At 39.3% G+C, this 23806-nt stretch overlaps 1 protein-coding gene and 1 long non-coding RNA gene across 5 annotated transcripts in view; one reads left to right on the top strand and one right to left on the bottom strand.

Annotated features, from left to right (window-relative positions):
- LOC103480746 (sodium/calcium exchanger 1-like) overlaps positions 1 to 23806 on the top strand; it is a 111461-nt gene that overhangs the window by 5223 nt on the left and 82432 nt on the right. The gene's annotated exons all lie outside the window — the stretch shown is intronic.
- Positions 11417 to 23806, bottom strand: part of LOC145548537 (uncharacterized) — a 96473-nt gene continuing 84083 nt past the window's right edge. For both annotated transcript variants that reach the window (XR_014084549.1, XR_014084547.1), the window contains exon 4: positions 11417 to 12385. This is a non-coding gene — a long non-coding RNA (uncharacterized LOC145548537). The remainder of the gene's footprint in view (positions 12386 to 23806) is intronic.

The raw sequence follows: 23806 nt of genomic DNA, 5'->3' as shown, positions 1-23806 counted from the left end.
AATGAAGACAAGGAATTGGGAGAAAATGAAGAGGCACGGAGGAAAGTAGCCATGAGATAAGAAATGCAAATATGTGAGAGCAAACGGAAGACGACGTCGATAGGGAACCGGTTTGTGAGGTTGAGTTGGTCCGACTTCTTTTTCCACGTGAAATATTTCAAACTCTGCGGAAAGTTTACACTCTTTATTGGGATATCTACTGCAAACTATCAAATCATTAGGATACGCCAGCCATCAGTGGGCATTCATGATGAATGCAGGTGTTTATTTCTGCTGCATTTTTACCATGATGGACTTTGACTAGACCATGGGTCTAGCAACCTCCAGTGCTGGAGGCCTGCTAGACCCATGGCTAATTTTAGATCTTCACAGCTGTGTTGGATCTGGTTCAATACATCTATCAATTTATCGTCCATCCATCCATCCATCCATCCATCCATCCATCCATCGGTTGAACTCAGGAAACTTGAGTCTGGAATTTGGAAATTCTTCTCATAAGTGTTAATTAGCGGTGCTATATTAATTTAATGCCTGAGAATCAGCTAATTCAGAGCAGGAACTAAACAAACTCCTGAATGTAACACTGAGTGCTTCAGACTAGTTCATCATGTCCCGCTTCATCCTTCCAAGTCCTGGAAATCCCTCTGTTTGGCAACAAATTGGATGAATGTAGCACTGAGGTGATGCTTGAGGAGCGACTAGAAAAGGAGAGGAATGAAATGTTTCATGTGGCTGAGCCGACCTGCTCGGCCCCGTGAGAGATATAAAGGTGCTTAAAGGTTAGCACTCCTCAAATTTATAGATGGATTCAGTGCAGAGAGAGTAATAATTGATTTTTTCCCCCAGGGAATGTGGCTTTCTTCAAGAGTGGAAGAAGGAACAATATATTGACCAAAGTCTGTGTCTTCAACACTTTCCACTGCTTTTATGACCATATTTTATGAGTTATTTCTAATTTCACATCAGAATATATCAGATTCCTGATCTGATAAAGTTTAGGATTTAAGATGTTTGACTGGAAAGCATGAACTCTAGTTACCTTAAGCAAAACGAAAGCTAATTATTGGCCCGTAATATGGCATTAAAGACACAACAGCAACAATTTCATGCTACATGGATGCATGATCTTTTACTAGATCAAGCTGTGTGTATGCTAAAGCTATACTTCATCAGCCGGCAGCCATGATAACACACTTTAGTCATTTGGAAATGTCTCTTTAAGTTATCCTCACTTAATGGCCGACACTGAGGGGATTTTGTACATTTTAAATGAAGGCACTTTCCAGACACGCACTGCATTCAAAGGTTGGGTGGTCTATAAGAAAGCTTTAAGTGAGAGATGAAAGTTTAATGATTCATGTGGGGATATGCATGGGAAAACAGGCGGTTTTCAGCTGTGGGCACCAGAGGCTTAAAGAGCCTCACCTTATTAAACAAAGTGACGGTTATCTTCCATCTAGCAAAGAAACGGACCATAATAAAAAGGAAAGTCAAATAGGTACATTTTGTCATTAAATAGTTTTTAGTTGTTCTGTGATTCACACTCAACAGTCTGATTACAAGTCCTGCTGTTATCTAAAGTTCAAATCCTTTAAAACCAGCACCTGATCGTCCAGTAGATTTGGTTTGATTGGGAACCAAAGTTGCATCATTTGTGCCATTTTCAGTTGGTGCAGTTCACTTTCACACCCTGTCAAACAAACCAAACTAACTGAATAACCTGTTTCCCTCCCCGCCTGTGGTGGCGCTGTACCAAGAATCACTGAACGACAGAAAATCCTATGAATGCAACTTCCTTCTTCATAAAGGGCAAACAAAAATGGAGTGCCATTAGATTTTTGCGTTGTAAAATTTCTCTTTTGTCTTTGGTAAAAAACCACAATCTTTTTCAAAGATTTTCATGTCGTTTCCTTGAGCGGTTCTTGGTGCAGCGCCACCACAGGCGAGGAGGGGAACAAGTTATTCAATTAGTTTGGTTTGTTTGACACAGTGTAGTGTGAAAATTAACTACAGCAGCTAAAAATGGAACAAATGTTGCAGCCAGTCTACTGGAATAGCAGATCTGAGCACACCCTGAGAAACAACTAGGGGCAGAGATACTGCAAATTATTGTTCAAATATGGAAAAAAAAATACAAAGTTGTTTTATTGAATTTACAGGGAAAGCTGCTGCTTTAACCAAAGCATCTGATTAACTGATAATCAGCAAGTGCGATCAAACAGTTGTGTTAATACAATGCATAGTGATGCAGCAATCAGGCTGATCTTGGCCAATAAGCCTGAATAAGTTCTAGCAGTAATTTGAAAATTCAGCAGAAAATCCAGAGAATTACAAGGTTATCCCCATCAAACTCTTCACTAAACACAAAAAATGGTTGGACTTTTTGGTTGAGGAAACACAGGGGGAGATTTATTTTCAGCTTTAGAGTCCCCAGTGATGCAGAAACCAAAATGCCCATGATTTGACTCCTTGGCCAGGCTGACGCATGCATTCTGAAAGTTTAGCATAGAGATTTAAAGGTATTTAATTGAAATACGCACACTCAGCTTGCACACAGTGACGGAAATCTTAAAAAAAAAAAATTAAAATCTGCACAAATTCAGACCATTACAAACGATATCAGAACAACTGAAGGCAGATGAATGAATTTTCACGCATCGCTGCCATCCCACCAGATGATGTTTAAAGATGAGCGGGGTCATTGATATGCAGAAAGGCTCTCCTTTCTGCTGCTAAGAATAGAAAACAACATCGTGGAGTGGAGCCGAGCACGTGACACACACTTCCACAGACAGCAGCGTGAGTGTGTGATGTAAATGCATTGATTCAGAGTGAGCTGTCCTGGAGATGTCATATTTGTTGTTGGAAATTGTTGTTTCTGCCTTAAATTACATCTCACTGAAGCTTTGATTCATTGCAGCAACATAAAGATGCAAAAAAGAGGAAAAAAAAAAATCAAAACACCACCCTGTTGCCGGTTTCTTTCTCAACCTCTCTCGGGCCAGATTTGGTGCAATCTGCTTTTTTGAAACCGTTAATGGGAAGCAAGTTGCAGGAAAGAAGAAAGTGAACAATAACTTACGCAGCCGACTGTGAAAATGAAGAATGAATTCAGTGACCTTTAGACACCCTGGAGCAACCAAAGTGAGTCCAACACCGGGGGGCAGATTGGTGACGCCGTCAATGCGTGAGCTGCATTTTGCAGGAAATTTAAAATCTAATTAGTCCTCATCTCTCAGTCTCATCTCTCTGACTCAAATGAAGGCCTTGATACTGAATGCCTTCTAGAGAATCCAAAATAAAGCAGACCGAACGCCTCTTCCATTTTAGTCCCTTCAGTGTTTTTTTTTTTTTTTATTATTCCAGCTTTGAGAGCTCTGGAAAAGCCGCGCTTGGAGAGAGAATGGTGGCTGTAGATTCTGTTTTATTAACGGTTATGGCTTCTCCTGGGGACGGGTTGGGGCTTTAGGGATTGGACACGCTCCAACGGGCTTCATGTGAAGACAGCCATGTTCGCCGCTTTTAAAGGAAGAACAGCCCAAATCAAACGGTTGTTAAGCAGATGAGACGCTTTTAATTTCAGCAGCAGGTTTATGGTTTGACTCTCGTCCTCTCCTCCCATTAGAGGCCCTGTTATTTCTCTCTTCCTCTGTCTCCACCCTGTCAGTCTTTAATTTAACCCTCCAGTCTGCTTGTTCGACTCGCTCCATCCGCCCCGTCGTCGTGGTCTGGCCTCTCTTTTCTGTACTTCTGGCTGCAGTTGTTGCTCAGCATGAACTTTGGATGAGCAGAAAAGTGAGTGTCTGGGGCTGGATGGTTTCATCAGAATCTCTTCTGGACAGCAGAGACTCATCGGTCATGTCAAGCTGCCAGAGTTTACCAGACGTTTTTATTACTGAGGTGTTTTAATGTCCAAATATGAAACTTCATGGTGAATTTAAGGCAGATGTTCCTAGAATCTGCAAACGGGAGGGAGCGAGCGAGGGATGGATGAACAAACGGATGATTGGATAGATGGATGAATGGTCGGTCGGTCGGACGGACAGATGGATGGATGATCAGATGGTTGGATGGATGCATGAATGGATCAGATGGATGGTTGGTTGGATGATGGATGGATGGATGATAAGATGGATGGATGATCAGATGGATGGATTGATTGATGGATTTATGATCAGATGGATGACTGGATGGTTGGTTGGTTGGTTGGTTGGTTGGATGGATAGTTGGATAATGGATGGATGACTGCATGGATGGATGATCAGATGGATGGATGATTGGATGGGTGGATGATCAGATGGATGGATAGTTGGTTGGTTGGATGGATAGTTGGATGATGAATGGATGACTGAATGGATTTATGATCAGATGGATGGATGATCAGATGGATGACTGGATGGTTGGTTGGTTGGATGGATAGTTGGATAATGGATGGATGACTGCATGGATGGATGATCAGATGGATGGATGATTGGATGATCAGATGGATGGATAGTTGGTTGGTTGGATGGATAGTTGGATGATGGATGGATGACTGAATGGATTTATGATCAGATGGATGATCAGATGGATGGTTGGTTGGATGGATGATGATGGTAAATCTCTGCTCTCTCTCCTTCATCTCTTCTTCTCCTGCAGTTATTTAATCTGTTTCTTACATAATCAGAATATTGGTAATTTCTCCTGTTCATCCTGGGAACAGCAGCATCTAATCTCAGACAGTCATAATCCGTCCAGGTAACCTTCAGAGCTGCGGCTTGGAGCTTAGAGAGGATTGATTCCTGCAGCGTTTCTGTCTGGTTTATCATCATGAAATAAAACAAAACTCTTTTGTTCTTTCGTTCTTCTCATCTGCGCCGTCTGCCTTTATTTGCTGCCTCTATCTCTTCAGATCCACATTTCTCTCCCCCTCTCTCTGTCATCCTCGCTCTATCAGTTTTGTTTTCCAGGTCGGCCATTACTCTGCTCTGTCTCCTCGCCTGTCCACTCGCTGGTTGTTTACTACCTTCCTCCTCCTCTTCCTCACCTCCCGCCTGTCACCGCTTCGTCCCCTTTTCACCAAAATCCTCCACATGTTCCCCCAACTTCCTGCTCCACCTTTTATCATTATCCAAATCCAGGAAAAATCTGTTTCCTTGCGTTTCTTCCTCGCTTCATTTGTATGTAATCTGTCACGGCATCATAAACTAGAATCTGATTTACATAATCTGATAAAAGAACACAAAGTCTGCCCATCATGGCTGCTGCATGGCTGATTCTGCATGCGCTGTGGCTGCATGACATGCATGCGTGATTGCAAAACGGTTTTACTTGTCTGGATTGCATGTTTCTGAGATTTATATGACAGCTGATTTTTTTTCCTCTTCTTGACTAGATTTTCAAAAAATGAAGGAAGATCATAAGCAAACGCATTTTCTGCTGGTTTTTGAAAATGCTTTTAACATTTTTCATCATATTATTCCCACAAATTAAAACTGGATTCCTACACATTTCTATATTTACAGTTGCATACTTTCCAGATTCATAATTCCAGATTAGCAGTTTACAACCGAGGATGTTTTCCTTCTCTCCAGGTATTCATATGGAAAAACCTTTTACTTAGAATATGGAAATGTATAAGCAGATGTAAAGTGGAGCTGCAACTAACAATTATTTTGGTAATCGATTGGTTATTATAACGATTAATCAGATATGAAAAGTCACATCCTGCAGATTTTTTATTTAACCATTTAACCTTTTTTATACATAATAAACCCATTAAGAAAATGCAAATAACATAATCATTCCTTTTTTAAATGACAAAATAAACATTTTATTGCCTAGAATTAAGCAACACAGCTTGTCTTTAGTGAAAACTTGATCATTTGTAGCAAATGATGCATCTGCAGAACATAAATAAAGACAAAGAAATATTTTAATATTTAAAACAGATTATATATACATTATTGTGAAGTTTTGGCTTAATTAAAGCTGAGTGTGTTTTTCTTTTAGCAGCTGGCTGTGTCTATATACGTCATTTAACAATCGATTACTCAATTAGTTGATGATTATGTTAGGAATCGATTAATCATCATTAATTTAATTAATCATTTCAGCCCTAATGTACAAGTTATATTATAACTTCCCTCCCCAACCTGTTGCTGCAGGGTTACAAAGAGCAAACAACCGATGGGACACAAGAGGAAATGCTACAGTTCTGACTTTCTTAAAATAATAAAAATAAAAACAAACAGGATAAACAGACTCAGTCATAGTTTGGCTTCCAGGGCAGAAGCTCCCATTATTGTAAAGTTGTTTCGAAACACACATTTGCAACCAACTAGGGGACTCACCGTGTGTAGCAACACATCATTACGTAATAATTAAGTGCATATTAAATGTAATAAGTAAAGCAATAGATTGTTACCTCATCGTCTGATCATTTTGCTATTAACGCAGAAAAGTAACTATAGCTGAACAATAGAATAATAAACGGACAGAGCTGCAATTTTTTTTAAATGTAGGGAGTTGGTTGGGTGAACAAACTCCTGCCTAATATCGGTAGCTGTTAGCCATCAGTAGCTGTTAGCCATGAGTAGCTGTTAGCCATCAGTAGCTGTTAGCCATCAGTAGCTGTTAGCCATGAGTAGCTGTTAGCCATCAGTAGCTGTTAGCCATGAGTAGCTCTGCTGGCAGATATTTAGTGCAACATGGAGCAGAAAGCTGAGGTCGTTGTTTCTCCATACATCCTGTGGGGAGTGCAGGTTGCTACAATTGAGTCGCCACACTCGAAGGAAACAAACGCACCCAGTGCAACCTTTCATTCTATTGGCTGAGAGGTTGCTAGAGACGGTGGATTTTTGTTCCAGAAGCAAGCAGAAAATGTTTCGTAAGCGAGCAGAGAGTCTGAAAAGAGGCTAAGTCTGAGCACAAGGAGAAGTTTTGAGTAGAAGCGTTACAAGTTTTGAGAAGAAAGACATGAAATCTTGCTTTCAAAATGAAAGTGTGTACTCTTGGATTAGGGCAGGATAATTCCCGCATGCAAATGAAAACAATTCAAATCTGTATTTAATTAAGAATTGAGTGGGACTAGTTTCCAACCTACAAAGTTTGTAGTACAAACCCATCAGTGAGGACAGAAAACCAGAACTGGTTCTGCAGTGCAGAGATGGATGTTTCCTCCTGTTGGCTGTAAAATCCCGGAAGTGTATGGTGAGATGTTTTTATTATGCAGCAAAGCACAGAGTTAATGAAAGAGGTTCCCATTAAACTCCATCATATTTACCACAGCTCCGTCTCTCCCACTTCCTGCTCACAAACGGATCAGTTGCGCTCTCCATCTGCTCTGGAATCCAACTGTCTGGCTTGTTGGCGAAGCTCTGACTCTCTTTCCACTTGTTGGCATCATTTCAAAGCAGACGCGTTTTTTCACAACTAACTGCATGCTGGATAAAGGGCCCAAGACAATGCCGAGCTTGTAAAGTCCTGTTTTAGGTGGATTAAATTTTTTCAATAAAGTGGCTATTTAGAACAAAAGTTTGCCCAGGGTGCTGCACAGATAAACTACACGTCCAATCAACATTTGGCTTAGAGACGAGTCAATTAAATCCAGCTAAGTAGATCAGGGTTTTTTTCCCTAATGTGACCTAGTTTATTTCTGAACCAAAAATAATTATATTACCAATTTTTGCCCTATAAAAAAGTTGCTTGTGGGCGACACAAAACCCTTGAAAAACAGATTTCTATCTTCAGATAGAGGCAACGTGGGGAGATGAGGCAGAAAGATGAAAATTAATATACAATAAGTGAAATGAAAAGGTCCAAACACAGGATCTTGAGGTACTCCATGACCAATTATTTTAAGAAAGCTTAGACTTAGTCATCTGGTGTCACTTCCTTAGTTAAAATATCACTTTAGGCCTTTTTGATCATATTTAACATTTTAAGGGCCAATATTTACACAGTAGTTCTGCATAAATGTCAGTTAAACTGGATTTGACTTCCTTACCAAAACAAGCTGCATCATGGGAAACAGAGTCCAGATTTCAGGCTCAGTTGGGAAACGTATGGACTTTGATTTAAACGTTTTCCAGGTCTGCATGAGTCTGAAAAAATGTAATTCCCAGTTCTATCTAAACATCAGATCCATCCATATGGCTTCCTAAACCCACTGTGGAAATATCTGCTCTTTACTAATATATCTTTTAAAAATGAGAACTCTGTAAATCAAAGTCTGGAAAATAATAGGATTTTAAAATAATGCTGCAAAGAATAAACTTTTAATCAAAAACGCCGCAGCCTCCTGTTCTGTACTCATATTTCCCACTACCTGTTAATCCCATAAGCACACTTTAAAAATGCATTTCTTTTTGTGACAGCAGGGAGCGAGTGTGGAATCGCTGCTTTGGAGAAATGTCAGGAACTGCAACACAAATTCATGCTGCAAATCTTTTCTACTTACCCTCTGAGTCGATCCGGAGTGGCCCAGATACAGAGAATTCAGAAAGAAACCTGCAACCCGCTCTGACTTCAGCAAACGACTTCTCCACTGATTAATCAGTTTAATTTAAGCAGCTCAGAAACAGCGGCTGATTTTAAACAGTCACTCTCAGTCTTCATGTTCGTTTATTTCTGCATGATAAGCATGGAGGAGTGTGTGTGCGTGTGTGTGTGTGTGTGTGCGTGTGTGTGTGTGTGTGTGTGTAGCAGGAAGCTTCCTCAGGCTCTTTTCTTTCCCCTCTGTGTGCGACATTACTAAGGGATGGAAAAGTCTGAGCTCTGCCCTGCCACTACCTCTCAACATCACACACACACACACACACACACACACACACACACACACACACACACACACACACGGCGTTAAGACAAACAAACGCATGCTGGCAGACACTGAATATGAACATCTGCAAAATGACTTAGGGTAGGGAGGTCTGCGCGCCGGGAGTTTGTCAGGGTGAGCGAAACATATCAGATTATGCTGATTGTTGGGTTGCGTAACGTTCTATGTGTAATGTGCATTATGAGATTGCATACATTAGATTATGTGGATTACCCAGAGCCACAGCGTTAAACTGCCAGGCCGTGTTAGAGCAGCGCAGCACGGGGCCCGACGTACAGGTCTGGTTCTGTTTGCTGCTCATCAGGGGAGCCACCTGGGCTCTGCTGTATTAAATCTGTTGCCGTAGCAATGCACGAGGAGCAAACACAACTTTGGCAGCTCATATTTTAGCAGCTCATATTTGTTGCTCATGTAGATTATGAAGTTCCATATCTGAGACCCAAGTTTCAAATTTCCACCTGGATATTTTTCCTTATTTTAATTGCACACAGTTCTTTAAATGTCCTGTGAGTTATTTGCCTGTGATATATTTGCCCATTTGTCCATAACAACTGGAACTTTCAATATCTAGCAAGTGATTGTCGCATTTTGCTGTCCCCTCAGATTAATTTCACTGCCTTCCACGGCAGAGGTGAAATTACCGTAATAACCTGATATTGGCTGGAAAGCACAACGTCTCTCCTTTCAGGAACCATTCAAATTTTTCAGACAGCTCAAAGAGTGGCAGAATTACGGTACTGCAAATCTGGCTGCAGCTATTTAAAGCTGCAGTATGTAACTTTAATAAAAATATAACTTATTTTCAAAGAAATAAATTGAGCTCCTTTGCTTTTTCCAAGTTATAACTAGAAGCCAATCAAACCAATCAGAGCCAGGAGGCGGGTCTTAGCTCTGTCAATCATGTCTGTGTTGCTCTTTGCTACGATACAGCTTCTCTTCGTCAGCAGAGCTTCTTGTGAATGTTAGCAGTTTTTCTGTAACGTTACTTGTTACTAAGTTACATCCTGCAGCTTTAAAGCAGGACTGTCCAAGCTTTTAGTCACGCTGGTCAAAATCACAGCGTCAAAGGTTACATTCACACTGCAGGCCTTGATGCTCAAGTCCAATTTTTTGCTGAAATCCGATTTATTTATTTTTGCTACTAATTAAATGCAAACGCAGTCGGACGCCTGTGAGAAGAGATAACGACCCCAAAGCAACGCAGACCTCACACAAATATCTCACCTCATATTAAAGTGAACGACTCGTTTCACAAGTGGCGTTTCATGAAAATGTTATTGGACTTTTATTTACTGAAACAACTCACATATTTGAAAATTATCATCTTTTTTATCATCAAAATTAGAATCTGCCAGATGTTTTAAATGTCTAAATATTCTCTAATTTGCATCAGTGGAGGATTGTTATTAAATTTCCTCTGACATATGTCCAGCCCTGGACCCTTATTCTTCTAAATCCGGCCCTGGCTACAGTTATCTTCATCGCAATATTTTCTAATATGGCGCAGCACTATTTGGATTCTCATGAAGCAACGAAAAATCCCTTGCACTCCATCATAATTGATTAACATTAAGCTACTTTTATTGTGTTCATTAAAGTGGATCTGACCCAGAAGTACTTTCTGGGAGGTCGTCCGTTTTTCTCCTTCGCTGCAGAACGTTATCGCTCCTCTCTGGCCTGTGCAGCCTAAAGGGCCCTTCGAACCGTTTCTCATTTCCTCCTCACCATTGTTCTCACTATTATTACTATTTTCTCCACGGCACTTTTCCCATTTTGTCCACATCAACTCTTTGCTTCATTTCCTCTCCTCTCTGCTGCTCTTATCGCTGCTGGTATCTATTCCCGACTGAATCAGATTAATCAAAGGTGATGGCAAATATAGGCACATAAAGGCCTGATATGCATCTCAACACCTCCACCGTGAGCCTGTTGGTGGTTCAAATATCTGCCTTCAAAGAGTCTTGGTCACATTTCTACTCCCACCCACTCAAATTGCTCGAGTTCATCCAGCTAATTTCTTCATGAGCTGAAAAAATGTTGAAAACTGAAAGTGCGGCCATTAGATCAAACCCCTCCGTGGCGTTTTATGTGCGATAGGAAGGAAGATGAAAGTGTGTGCTGCTGTGGATGTGTGCGCGCCCGTCGTCCTGATGAATCCTCGTTATTCTCAGATCTGCGTATGGAGTGGGACGCGCTTCAGACGCCGCGCCGCACTCAGGTCTCATCAACCTCTGGATCTGCTCAGCCATCCGTCGGCCCTTCATTTCACTCATTACTGGGAAACCAGAGCCGACTAATCGCGGTTCGAGTCTCAACGGCACACATTCAGACGGACGCAAACGCATTCAGAAATGGACACAGTGTCTAAGCTCTGGGGAATATTTGAGTGTGGTGCATACCTCCGCTTTAATCGGTTATTGTACAGCGTTAAAAGTGCGGCGCGTGGGCCATTTGTGGCTCTTGGACTGATTTGTGCGGCCCCCAGCTGCAATTAAAAATGATTCAAATTTTGCCCATGGATGCAAATGGAGATTTAATTTGTAATCAGGGTAAAAAATTATTACCAACATCATTTTCTTTTACTGAAAAGCAGCTTTTATTTTTTCTGAAACTTGACTAAATATCACCATAGTAAAAGAGTAAAAAGGTATTTGGTAAAAAGTCTCAAGTATTGATCAAAATATCAAGCACTTAGTATTTAAAAATTACATCATCACACAGACCAAAAAATATAAAGTCATGTGGAAATTTTGGTATTTTAATCACCAAACTCACTCATATAAACAACATAAATATAAAATAACTAAATCCGACCAAAGAAAATTTTTCCAAATCAGTTTTTGTTAGTTGAAACTTTAACAAAAACTGTAGGTGTGTTTTTGTTTCTGGTGAATTTTTTGGTTAAAACATGATTGTGGGTAGAAAATCCAGAAATGTTACTAAAGTAAGAGCAGAAATACCTTACAGTAAAATTACTTAAGTAAAAGCAAGAATTACAGCGCAGTAAAAATACTCCTGAACTTTTTAAAATTATTTTCAAAAAGTTACTCAAATAAATGTAAATAGTTACTGTGCGACTCTAAAACCTCCCTGAACACAAAGTTTGTCCCTTCAGGTTTAAACATCCACCTTATGATTCCCTGGATTTTCGTTATAATTTAGCTGCTTTATTGTGATAATTTTCTAACAACATTTCCATTTAATCTGTCAGTAAATCCTAGAAGTGTGTTTTATGCCTCTGCAAAGCAAAACCTGCTGCACATGTGGATTTCTCAGGTTTTTAATTACTTTTTAGAACAAAGACAAAAAGAAAAAAAATCATTGCTGTGGTTTTATAGGTTTGTTTACGTGTGGGAAAGTTGATATTTCTCACATGTTTACATTAAAGCTGGGAATTAGGTGCGTAAATCTCCACTTACGGGCATCACATCTAAACCCGAATCGATTGTTATTTTCTCTGTTTCTCATTTGTAGCTTCAAATCTGTCCATAATCCTCTGCAGTCGGTGTTTCCCTCCGTCCTCTGGCAGACCTTTTCCTCTCCTCCAAGCGTTGCTGCCGGGAGCTGGCGGCCAAATGTCACAGTTTAATTCATATATTCAAAGAGAAGTGACGGGCAGGCACGCAGGGAGTCAATTTCTTTAAGATTTACTCTGAAACCGCCTCTGCTCGCTTTGTGTGCGTTTGCTGAACTCCGCCAACAGCTAATTTGTTGTCCCGGTCACACAGATCGATCAGTGATGGAAAAACCAGCCGAAGGGTTTTAGACGGGACTCATTTCCCTGAGAGTTTCTCTGGTTTTATCTCTCACTGTCACACACTCAGAGTCACCCACTCCTCTCTTAACCCGTAACGATCAGGACTTTTGTATCTCGTTAATCACCATAGCAACAGTAATGGACCTGCTCTCTAATCTCTCTTTGTTTAACTCTCCTCTCTCTGACTTTCATGCAGGAGCAGAGGACGTGTTAGCTGTTATCTTGTTCCTAAACGATCTGCTGCTGGATTTGTTGTTGTCAACTTTAACATTTTGCAAATGGATGTGTGGAAATATTCACATTTGTTTATATTATGTTTCCAAGGCAGATTAAACCCTGGAATAATAACAGAGCATTCACATTCATTGACCTTTAAACAGAAATGTATATCATGTATTTGCTTTTAACTATAATGTTTATAATTTGAGCAAATTTGCACTGTGATTTACTGTCAGACATATTGCTGCCAGTAAAATGTCATTGTGTTGCCTTGGACATACAAAGTCTATATCTATATATCTACATCTATCTATCTCTAGATCTATTTATATCCATCTATATATCTATCTACCTTTATGTATCCATCTATGTATCCATGTCTCTATATATTTATGTCTCCATCTCTAGATCTATTTATATCTATATGTGTCTATCTCTATATATCTATATCTATATATTTATCTATCCTTTCTTCTAAAGGTGTCTTTTTCTATTCTTGTTTCAACCTTTTTTTTAATAGGTTTCTAAACTCAAGGACTTCGATAATCTTTTCTCAGATCATAAACAGTTCTTTACTATTTTTTTAGTTGAATCTGTGAACAGATAACACAAAGGATGGCACAGGCAGACAGAAAATAGCATTTTAGCACCAAGAAGGTGATTTCCTAGATTTCATAATAGTTTCTTGTGTCACATATAGTTATAGTAAAATGTACTTGGATCTAAAAAGAAGTGTAAGATAAGACAAGAAAGTAAAAGAAAAGGAGATAAGATAGATGCTTAAAAGTTGATACATTTCTAAGTTCAGTCTTTAATCTGCCTTGGGCAGCATGCGGATGCAGAGCAAAACCGCCCCAAAAGGAGGAAGTTGACTAAAGCGCAGGGCATTCTGGGTAAATACAATCAAAACAAACGCGTGTCTAGCGCTAACAGGAGAAATGACTTGTTGAGTTTTATAAAAGTCAAAGCAAAAATCCCACAATCGCTGAAATCTGACGCTACTTCATTTTTTGTTTACATTTAGTGAAGATGGAAGTTGCATTCACCTCTTTTTCAGAGATTTTTTTATCGTTTTCTTCACAAGTTCTTGATGCAGCGCCACCACAGGCGAGGAGGGGAACTGGTTTTTCAAAGGATTTGGATCACAGAGTGCAGTGTGAAAGCAAACCGCAGAAAATGTAACAAAAGTTGCGATTTTGAAACCCAATCAAATCGAATCAACTGGACTATCGGATGGAAAAAAATTCCTTAACTTGTCCACTTCTTCATCCATGTTTGTTAAGAAACCAAAAACACTGGGTTATCAAAATCCAACAAGAAATTACAAAAAAAATCATAAAAAGTCTTAAAGAGATGTCAATTAAAACCATTTAAAGAAATAACAGCAAGTCTGGCGTCTTGGGAGCAAAATATAAAATTGCTAGAGGTGTTTTAAGATGTTAAATCACTACTTTGGAGGTAATAATAAGCTGCGTAGGCTGCGTAAGCCTGCAAAAAGCAGCGCTACTTTGTGCCACAGCTCCTTAAATGTGTCTGTGCGTGCTGCAGACACATTAACACAGCAGGAAATATGGATTAACTTTGGTTCGATGGCTGCATGAATGTAGAAACCACAGTTTGTGTAGTTAAAGCCGGGCTGCAGCTCAAGACGGCTTTAACAGAGAGCAGATGGAAACCGCTCAAATGTTACTGGTGCATATGTTACATAATTAATGCATGTTGTGTGTTTTCCTAGAGATTATTATATAAAAGCTCCTGGGAGGCCAAGGGAAGATATGTAGGATATATGGACAACATTACATTTAAAGACTGCTTTTACTTTTATTAGCAGGTAAAATGTGAGTTTGGATTTATTGGTTGACTTGTATATAAACACATATTTGCCTGAAGGTAAGGACAGTTTCTGCTTTAAGAACGAAGCTAAGGCTGAATCTAAATATTAATCCAAAGGACCAAATAGAAAAAAACCCCAGATGAGATAAGGTGGAAATGAAAATGTTTTGGGTTGGTGAATTTCTCCCATTACTTTCCAAACTGAACTGGATGATAACTGGAATAATGAACCAATTAAATACCTTTAAATGGAAGGTCTACACTGAGTCTGTTCTAATAATTTATAATAATAATTTTATTCAATTTCCCTTTGGGATCAATAAAGTATTTTTGACAATGAATTGCATGATAAATTAAAAATTTAACAAGCTTAAAAGTTTTTCTGCTGTTTACAGAGAATCCCTAATCCGTTTCATTTATGGTTTGTAAATGAGTTTTATTTCCATTTTATTTACCGTTTTTGGTCATTTCATTTTACATATTTAAAATATCTTCCAGTTCCAGTGCTAAGTGTTCTTAACTAAATTAAAGTTTATTGGTCTTTGAGAGAGCGAACTTGAACTATGTTACTTGAAAATGGTCTCAAAATAACAATATTATCGTTTATCGCGATAATTACTGAGACAATCCATCGCCCAGCAAAATTTGTTATTAGGACGAGCTGAGTTTATACCTTTTTATGTTACATTTAACTGTTGAATTAAAGAGTCAGTAATTTGCACTTTTGAAATTTACATTTTAAGTGTTATCTTCTTAAGTTCTAAGAAATGATATGAAACTTGTTGAGACTGGTAGAGAAATGGAAAGTCAGTCTGCTTTGTAAAAATGAAACCAGTTCAGTAATTATCAGGCTTGACGTGCTCTGCCGTTTGGTATGTGTAATGTGCTTTAAAGTCCCTGCTAAAGCTGCAATCAGTTTGCACCACAGTATCTTGTTATGTGATTTTGAGTTCAGATTTTGTTCTCCAGGCTGCTCTGAGAAGACGATGCTCGGCCTAAATGCTCCTGAGGTTTCGGTTAAGGAGATATTGGCAGGACTGCAGATTTGTGACTTGAGGACAATCGGAGTATAACGGTGAAATATTGATTGTGTTTTTCTGTCGTTTCGACTCACAAACCTGAAGAGCCTTTTAGCTGTGACCTTTGGGAATACTCCACAGATGTGATATTTGGTTTATTTTTAAACATGATCAATTTTGAATTAGTTTTTTGGGGAGTTAAGGAGAAAATCACGTCCAGCAGCAGACATTAACGACAAGCGGGCGGTTAATTGTGAACCAATTCTGTCGTCTTCTGTGATGAAAAGTCCTTGATGTGAATGTTTGGTGCCGGCATGTTTGGTACCACGGGCGGCCTCAACAAGTCTCCGCTAATGACCTCTGACGGAGCGAAACGAGTCCGAGACACGCAGGAGTCTCACTCAGACGTTCTTAAAGATGCAGCTGAAACATTCGGCTGCATCTTTGCATCGCAGCAGAAGTGATTCATCAGAGGACACAACAGAGTTTGTGTGAGAGACGCTGATGAAGTCCGCCGTCAGCAGGAGCTAAAACCCCCAGCGCCGTCGGAGCAAAGACAGCAACGCTTACATGACTTATAGTCAGACTTGTCACCCGCTGACGCTGAACGCTGCTGTGGGCAAAAGAGGCCGAATGGTGCTGGCCGCACAAAGAAAAGTCCTTGGAGAAGCTATTTAGCTGATATGCTCTCTGTTACAAACTTGTCACTGCTTGTATTTCTCTTGTAAAACCCAAGTAGTACCACCTAACTCACAGTCAAAACTCAGTTTTACGTTTAAAGTGGCGGTTTTATGAATTTTCCAGGCACATAGTGGCATTTTATTGCATAATGTGTTACCTTCAGTTGCTATAAAATCCCCTGCCTGTTATCGTTTATAACCGGGATCCAGAAAAACAAAAAGAAACACTCAGAAAATCCTGGATCTGAATGTTCTTAAAGGGCCAGAATGTATTGATAAAACCCACTAACCTGTTAAAATATCAGTAAATAGCTGTTTGTTTCAGCATTCAATAAGCTTTTCTTAAAATTAAATAATATTTAACATACTTTGACACTGGTCAGTTCATCCAGGATTTCATGATTGTTTTTGTGGGGTTTTTTTTCCTTTTGCAATCAAAATCACAGATTTCATGGTGCTAAGTTAGAAATATTTGTAAGGAATTTTTATATTTGCAGTAATGCATGATGTTAAATATTGATCACAGACTAAGGCTGAGACAGCAGTCACTTAAACTTAATTTTTCCGCCCAATTTTAAGAAAAATTTGCAGTAAAATCTGAACAAATGTGGGGATCTATAGATTTTGTGGGAATTTTGCAGATTTGTGAAAAACAAAAGGGACTAATTAATGTAACTTGGAGTCTAAAGGGTCACATAAAAAGCTGCAGCGAGCCAGATTTGGCCCCGGTTCCTTGAGTTTAGACACATGTGGTTTAGTTGGTTTTATCAGTACATCCTGGCACGACCGGCCCTTTTAGAACATTCAGATTTTAGATACGGCCCAAAATAAAAATTTGTTTGACACCCTGCTTTAAGGTCTACAAATCATTCGAGCCGCTCTCCGGGAAAAACGTTGGCAGCAGAATAAAAAGTCATGCTATCAGTTTCTGAGTTTCAAGCAGGAATATTTTGTCCTTCTGCAGCGAGCATCGACAGCAAACGGGTCAGACGGCCAGATGGTGGCAAAGTCAAGCTCCCAGTTGTGCACAGAGTCTGCAGACAGGAATGAGTCATCTCTCCAGTAACACGCATTCGGAGCCCCACTGTTTGACCTGCTCATGCATTTTTAAACTTGTGAGCGCACCTCGGTTATTGACTCCCTCCTTCGGCACTGCAGCCCGTCAAACAGGCCGTCAGCTGCAGCAGTGAGTCACTGGCTCTCCGCTCGGAGCGCTGTCGTTTCCACCAGACTGAGAGGTGTGACTCTTTGTGAGATTGTCAGCTTGCTCATCACTTCTGACCGGCCTGTTGTTGTTGGTCTGTGCAGCATAAGCCACAGGTCTCTGCATGGGCATCTGGCGGCAGTGCAGGTGTGTGTGTCTGTGTTTTAGAAGCAGCTCTGCGCTGCTCTCTGACCTTTGGAGGTCCTTCGGTCCGTCACACACCGCTGCTTTACTCTGTGTGTGAGAGCCAGACAGAGGAGGAGAGGGGATGCATAAATGTTTAATTTCTGAACATTTCTTTCTGATATTCTCCGTCTAGGATGCTGTGTTATGAAAGATGATAATATTAGGAATAAAGAATGAGCGTTTGTGCCGAGCTGATTGTTCTTAACCTGCTGCTGCTGCACAAAACGAGCTTTTGTTGAGAAAAACAGAATCATCCAGACATTATAATGGATGCTAATGTAGTGTCTTTAAAATCTTGTTCAGCTTTTGAGTTGAGCGCCTGAAAAACCCAGTTAACACACATTTCCTTTACACCTTTACAAAAGGCGGGGCAGTACGGGAAAAAAAAATCCTGTCATTATGATGATATATGTCATATCAGTCGATACCAAATTATATTACGATTTAGAACAAATCACTATTTTTATTTGTGTTGTCCAGATCCAATATTGATATCAGAAATGGGTCCAGTCAGTTTTTTTTCCTTTTTCAGTTTCAGCTGCACAAATATTAGCTTTTTTTCCTGCATATTAAAAATCTAACTGTCATATGTCTGATGAGGAAAAGATATTTTGAGATATATATTCCTAGATAAATTAAAGCAAGCGTTTTAATTTCTATTTGCATGATTTATTGTTTTTCTCTTTCTACCAAAAACTGGATGGTAAAAGTTTTCAGTTAGGTGTTTTGGTCTCAACTAGCCTTTTAAATGAAGGACAGTTTTGTTTACAGAGACTTCATAATTCATTTTATTTGTTGTTTTGTTTACTTATTTTGAATATTTAATGTCCTCCAGTGATAAATGTTAATCTCTGAGAATGTGTTCTTGGATTATTATGCCATAATGATTTAAAATAGTCTCAAATCAACAATATTATAATTTATCGCAATAACTTCTGTGACGATTTATCGTCCAGAAAAAAAAGCAAGCAGGTTCATATATTCGTATTGTTTATCAATCAGCTCAATCTCAACATCCTGAGGGTTGAACAGCAGTTTCCCAGTTTATGTTTGAGTAAAATTAACTTTGTTCTTTTATTCTATGAACTACTGACAATATGTCTCTGTAATTCCAAGAAAACATTTAGTATTTATCAGCAGAAAATGAGAAAACGAAAAAGATGCAGTGCTTTCAGATGAAGTTAATGAAGTTAACTTCATTTGTTAACTTCATTAACAAATGAAGTTAATGAATATTAACTTCATTTGTTTCTAAATGAAATTAATATTCATTAAGAAACAACAATATTAATGTTTCAACTCAGGAAGAGTTCAGAAATCAATATTTTTAGTTTCCAGTGGGGTTCAGTGCAGTGGGCTCTTCTGTATGTTCAGACTGCAGCGTTGGGACGAAGCTGAAAGACGGATGTCGTTAAGTATGTTTGAATCACGGTTGACTTCTGGGACCCTACATCCTTTAGCCTGGTAACTGCTGCCAGCTTTGACATAATTGGTTTTGCTGAGCTTGTTTCGCTCAGTGTCTGATTTGTGGCCATCCGCTGCGGAGATGCTGATGTGTGCAGATGGTGCTGCTTTATGGCAACGGTGGATGCAAAAATCAATCCATCCCCGGAAGAGAAGAACGGAGGAACGCGAAGCTTGGATAAAGAAGCGTGGAAAAACTGAAAGATGGGTAAGGGAAGAGGGTGAAGTTAGGAAACAATGGTTGATCATTTTTACTGGACGTGGGTCACAAAGAGATGAGGAAAGGTCAAAGCAGAGAGAAAAGGTGATGCAAAGAGAGGCAAGAGAGGATGAATTACGCTATGAAGCGTGGGACCTAATTAAAACATTATAATAACCTCGTATAGTGAGCGAATAGATTGAATTCATTACACTGCAGATAAAGAATGAGAGCCTTAATAGATGAGGTAATTCAACCAGAGACATTTTTAGAAGATTCTGTGTAAAACAAAGTGAAGAAAACGGACAAAAAGGGATAAACATGAATCTAATCCAAAGAAGATCAATATTAATAAAACACAGAAAGCATCAGAAAGAAAGAGCTCTTAGTGACAGATGATGATTTGCTGTAAAGAAGAAAGATATTAGGGGAACATAGATAATGCTGTAGAGAAAATATGATCCCGAAGGATTATTTGTAAAAACAAATGTAAAAAACCCTTAAAAAGAATCTTGTTGGAGTGCAGAAATGACAGCATGTCCATGCAGCATACATTGCTTTATATACTGCTAATACAGTATATAAATGTTTATAATCTCTGCGCTGAGGTTAGCATTCAGCTCTCGTCCCCCGGCTTTGTTTATCAGCAGCAGAGAAAAGATGTCTAAAGTGACACTCCGACATAAAGAACAAGCTGCACACAAAACAGCAGCTCTACTAAAAACGTGCAATGCACCAAAAACGTAATAAGACCAACCGTAGATAGATTTACTGAGCGCCAACAAGCCTCTGATTGCTTTTAAATCAGGACCGGGTTGTGTCTGCAGCTCATCTCTTCAGTAAATCTCAAACCGACGGGTGTTCAGATATTTACAGCCCAAATGTCGTCATCCTAGAAAACAATGTAGCCACGATGCAATAATCCAGTCAGATGTTTTTGCATTTTTAAAGCACTTTGAAGAAATTCATTGTTCACTTTTCTGGAGCGACTGGATGGTTCTGCTGACAGAATTATTATAGGATAGAAATAAAATAGAAATATCCTTTATTATCCAGGGATAATTCAGGTGTACCAGTAGTAAATTAAAGGTAAATGGAGCTAAGAAAAAACTGTATATAACCAGAGTTGGTTAGTAACTAGTTACATTTGCTCAATTACACTTACCTGAGGGACATTTTGGAAAAAATTTACTTTTAGGAGAATTTTTACTACGCTGTAATTTTTATTATTACTTGCGTAATTTTATTATGAAGTATTTTTATTCTTATTTGAAAATTTCTGGATTCCTTACTTCACTGAATAAAAACAAACATGGCGCTGTTGAAGGCATATCAGACCTTTAATGGACATGAAGATAAAATATCTGGCATATTACATTTAATTCAACACTTAGCTCCTAGCCAGGCAACCTGATTACTCTGATCTAAGTCCAGCAGACCACTGTGATTAATACAGTTATGCTGCAACTGCAAGATTGTCGGTTTCAATCTGAGCCAGGCGTTGGCGTCTGTTCAGGGGCAGAGGTGGAAGCACTCACACGTTTCCCTTCCTTCAGCTGTTGGACAAGAGGAAACGGAGGTGCTAACTGAGGCCAAGCACTCCGAGTGAGGAAACGCTGCAGATTCAACGATGATACTTCCCATTACATGCACAAAACCGGAGTGGTTCGTCAATTTCAGCTCCTCCAGTAGCAGAAAGTCATCTTCTCCTAACAGGGCTCCACACTTCAGAGGTTTAGAGATGTGGGGGGGAAAAAAGCTTGTAACAAACAGAAATGCATCAGAAAAGGCATTTGCGGCGCCTCTTCACATTGTTAATCTGACAAATGATTCAAAGAGCAAAACGGCGTGTTTGGTTGTTTGCACTTTCTGAAATGCCACCGTTCGATATTTCAATGTGCTGCAGATTTAAAGTCTGGCTCGGTTCAGCGGTCCAGAGGCTCATATGATTTAGTTCAGGGAAAAGGCGAGGCGACACAGAGGCAGTTTGTCAGGGAGCAGCAGGCGCTGAGGCCGTCTGCTTCTAAAACTGCTGCAAAAAAGGCTGGATTTTTTTATTTTTTTTAGGTTGCATGTGAACATACCACACTCTGCAAATATCTAGCAAAAATGTTGGAAAATTAAAAAAACTACATTAATAATTAATTCAGTTTATTACGAGACACATTTTGTACCAAAGTGGTACATAATCTTGTCTTTGAAAGATATTTTTCTTTCAAAAACATTACTCAAAACAAGCTCCTATATCTTGCTGAAAAGTTACACGCAAGATAGTTTTCTCTTACCTCAAGTGTACCACATGAAACTAGACCAAAAGTACTTGATAAGGTTTTGTGTTTTTGCAGTGGTGTGTATAAACTTCTGATTCATGTATTTTGTTGTTTTCATAGTTTCAAGTTAGACTTATCCTCATGTTTGGATAAAGTCTGGCACATTCCAATTAAAAATTCTGTAAGCGTGTTTTCTGGCCGCTTTAAGCCAGATGGTGATGTCAAGTGCAGACCACTAAAATTAACATCCACTCGCATTGATTTCCCCGAGTTACTGTCCCTCTGTGCATATTTAAGTGTATGTTTGCAGGCGGATCGATGACCAGGTCAGGGTGAACTCACTGTTCCTCCAGGTTGGAGTCTGTGTTTAGCTTCGCCTCTCTTCGTCTTGCTCCCTTTGTCTCTGCGAAAGCAGCTCAGAGCTGCTTTCGCCCCTGACTGCACACGCCGGCTGAGCGTGCTCAGCATAATGAACGAAAATGCTCACACACACTCAGCAGTAATTAACGGCGGCTCTTATCGCTACAGAAACGAGGTGGGCTCACAAGCGCCCACCTACATGATGAACTATTATTACGTCCAGGAAGAAAACTCCTGATTTCACTTCAGGGAGGAAATCTTAATTGCTTCCTCTGCATTTGTTTATTTTTTGATCCAATGTTTCTCACGCAGGCTGCAGATTGGTAAACTTTTCAAGATATTTGAGTCGGCTTTTTCTTTATTTTTGTTATTACTCAGTTGCTGTAACTGAGTTTGTTGTTGCTGTTTTCAAATGCATATTAGTGCAGATTTCAGAGCAGCTCTGGATACATGGAGCCCACTGCACTGAGCCCCACTAAAATCCTCCTGGTTATTCCACCAAATATTTATTTCTGAACTCTTCCTGAGTTAAAACATTAATACTGTTGTTTAATGTTAAATGAAGCACTGCATCTTTTCCGTTATTTTGACCATTTTGCATTTTCTGCAAATAAAAAACGACATTTTTGAGAACCACAGTGAACATTTTGTGTTGAGATCTTTTATTTTAGCATATTAGCTGGATAATATTCGGTAAACATTTGTTTCACCGCATCATGGGAGGAGAGGAAATAGAACTGCTGCGTTAACAGTCTTCAGCCTCTTCAAAATAAGAGCATGAATATAATAAACGTTAAACTACTTGAGGAACTATGAGGAGTAAAAACACCTAAACTTCAACACAAATGCCGAATTTATTCAACCAAAAGTTTACAGCAAAGTAAATTATCCAGAAAAATTTATTTAGGGAAAGCTAAGTGTGCTAAGCTGTTCAAAGCTCGCGGAAATGATAAATAGCTAAACAACAATTTAGCTCTGCTATTAAAGAAAGTGTGGCTACCACTGCAAATTAGTATGATAATTAAGAAAATGTTAAATTTTGAACTAAAACTGGATCAAACCCAAGACTTGTTCCGGATGGATCAAGCTGCTGTTCACAGACCTCAGGATAAAAATGGAAGCAACATATTTCATCTCCTTCTCAAACCTGGGTTAACGCGATTGGACTTGTGTAATTTGAGATGGAAAGCATTTTAAAATTAAGCGTCTCGAGTTTGCCTGCCGGCCACAGACAAACGCATTAGAGGCCAGACAAATTGGTTGAAATTGCCCCTCCCTGCCTCTTCGGCTGAACTAATGGAACCAGCATGAAGGTTAGAACCGCTGAAACTGATCCCTGCCTGCACAGATTGTAGAAGAAGTTCAGCCTTGGTTCATCCCAGGTTCCCATCAGCGCTATGGCTTACTTTATTCTCTTCAGCTGATTATTTATGCATAATCTTACCAGAGGCTTTTACTGTACATTTGATAAGTTTATGTGCGAGTATAGTTTTCCTGTCTCTCAAAGTTATAAAATAAACCCACAATGGTGATTTTAAGTTGTAAATCCCACTGAGTTTCTTCTGTTGCTATGAAAAATGTTAAACCTTCCTGTAAACATCCTAAAGATTCAATTTAGCCAGTTTTTAAATCCCCTAAATGTTTTTGTGTTTCATGTTATAACCATTAAATCAAGATATTTCATTGGGATTGATGTTTTCCCAAAGTTGCAACATTTGTTACATTTTCAGCTCTGTAAAACGCACCAAACTAATTTAAAAAAAACTGTTTAAAATAAATGATGAACGTAGACAA

Source organism: Poecilia reticulata, chromosome 18 (assembly GCF_904066995.2).
Source record: "Poecilia reticulata chromosome 18, P_reticulata-male-v2, whole genome shotgun sequence".
NCBI classification, from domain to species: Eukaryota; Metazoa; Chordata; class Actinopteri; order Cyprinodontiformes; family Poeciliidae; genus Poecilia; species Poecilia reticulata.
Note: the sequence above shows the minus strand (reverse complement) of the source record. Positions and strands in the feature narration are given on the sequence as shown.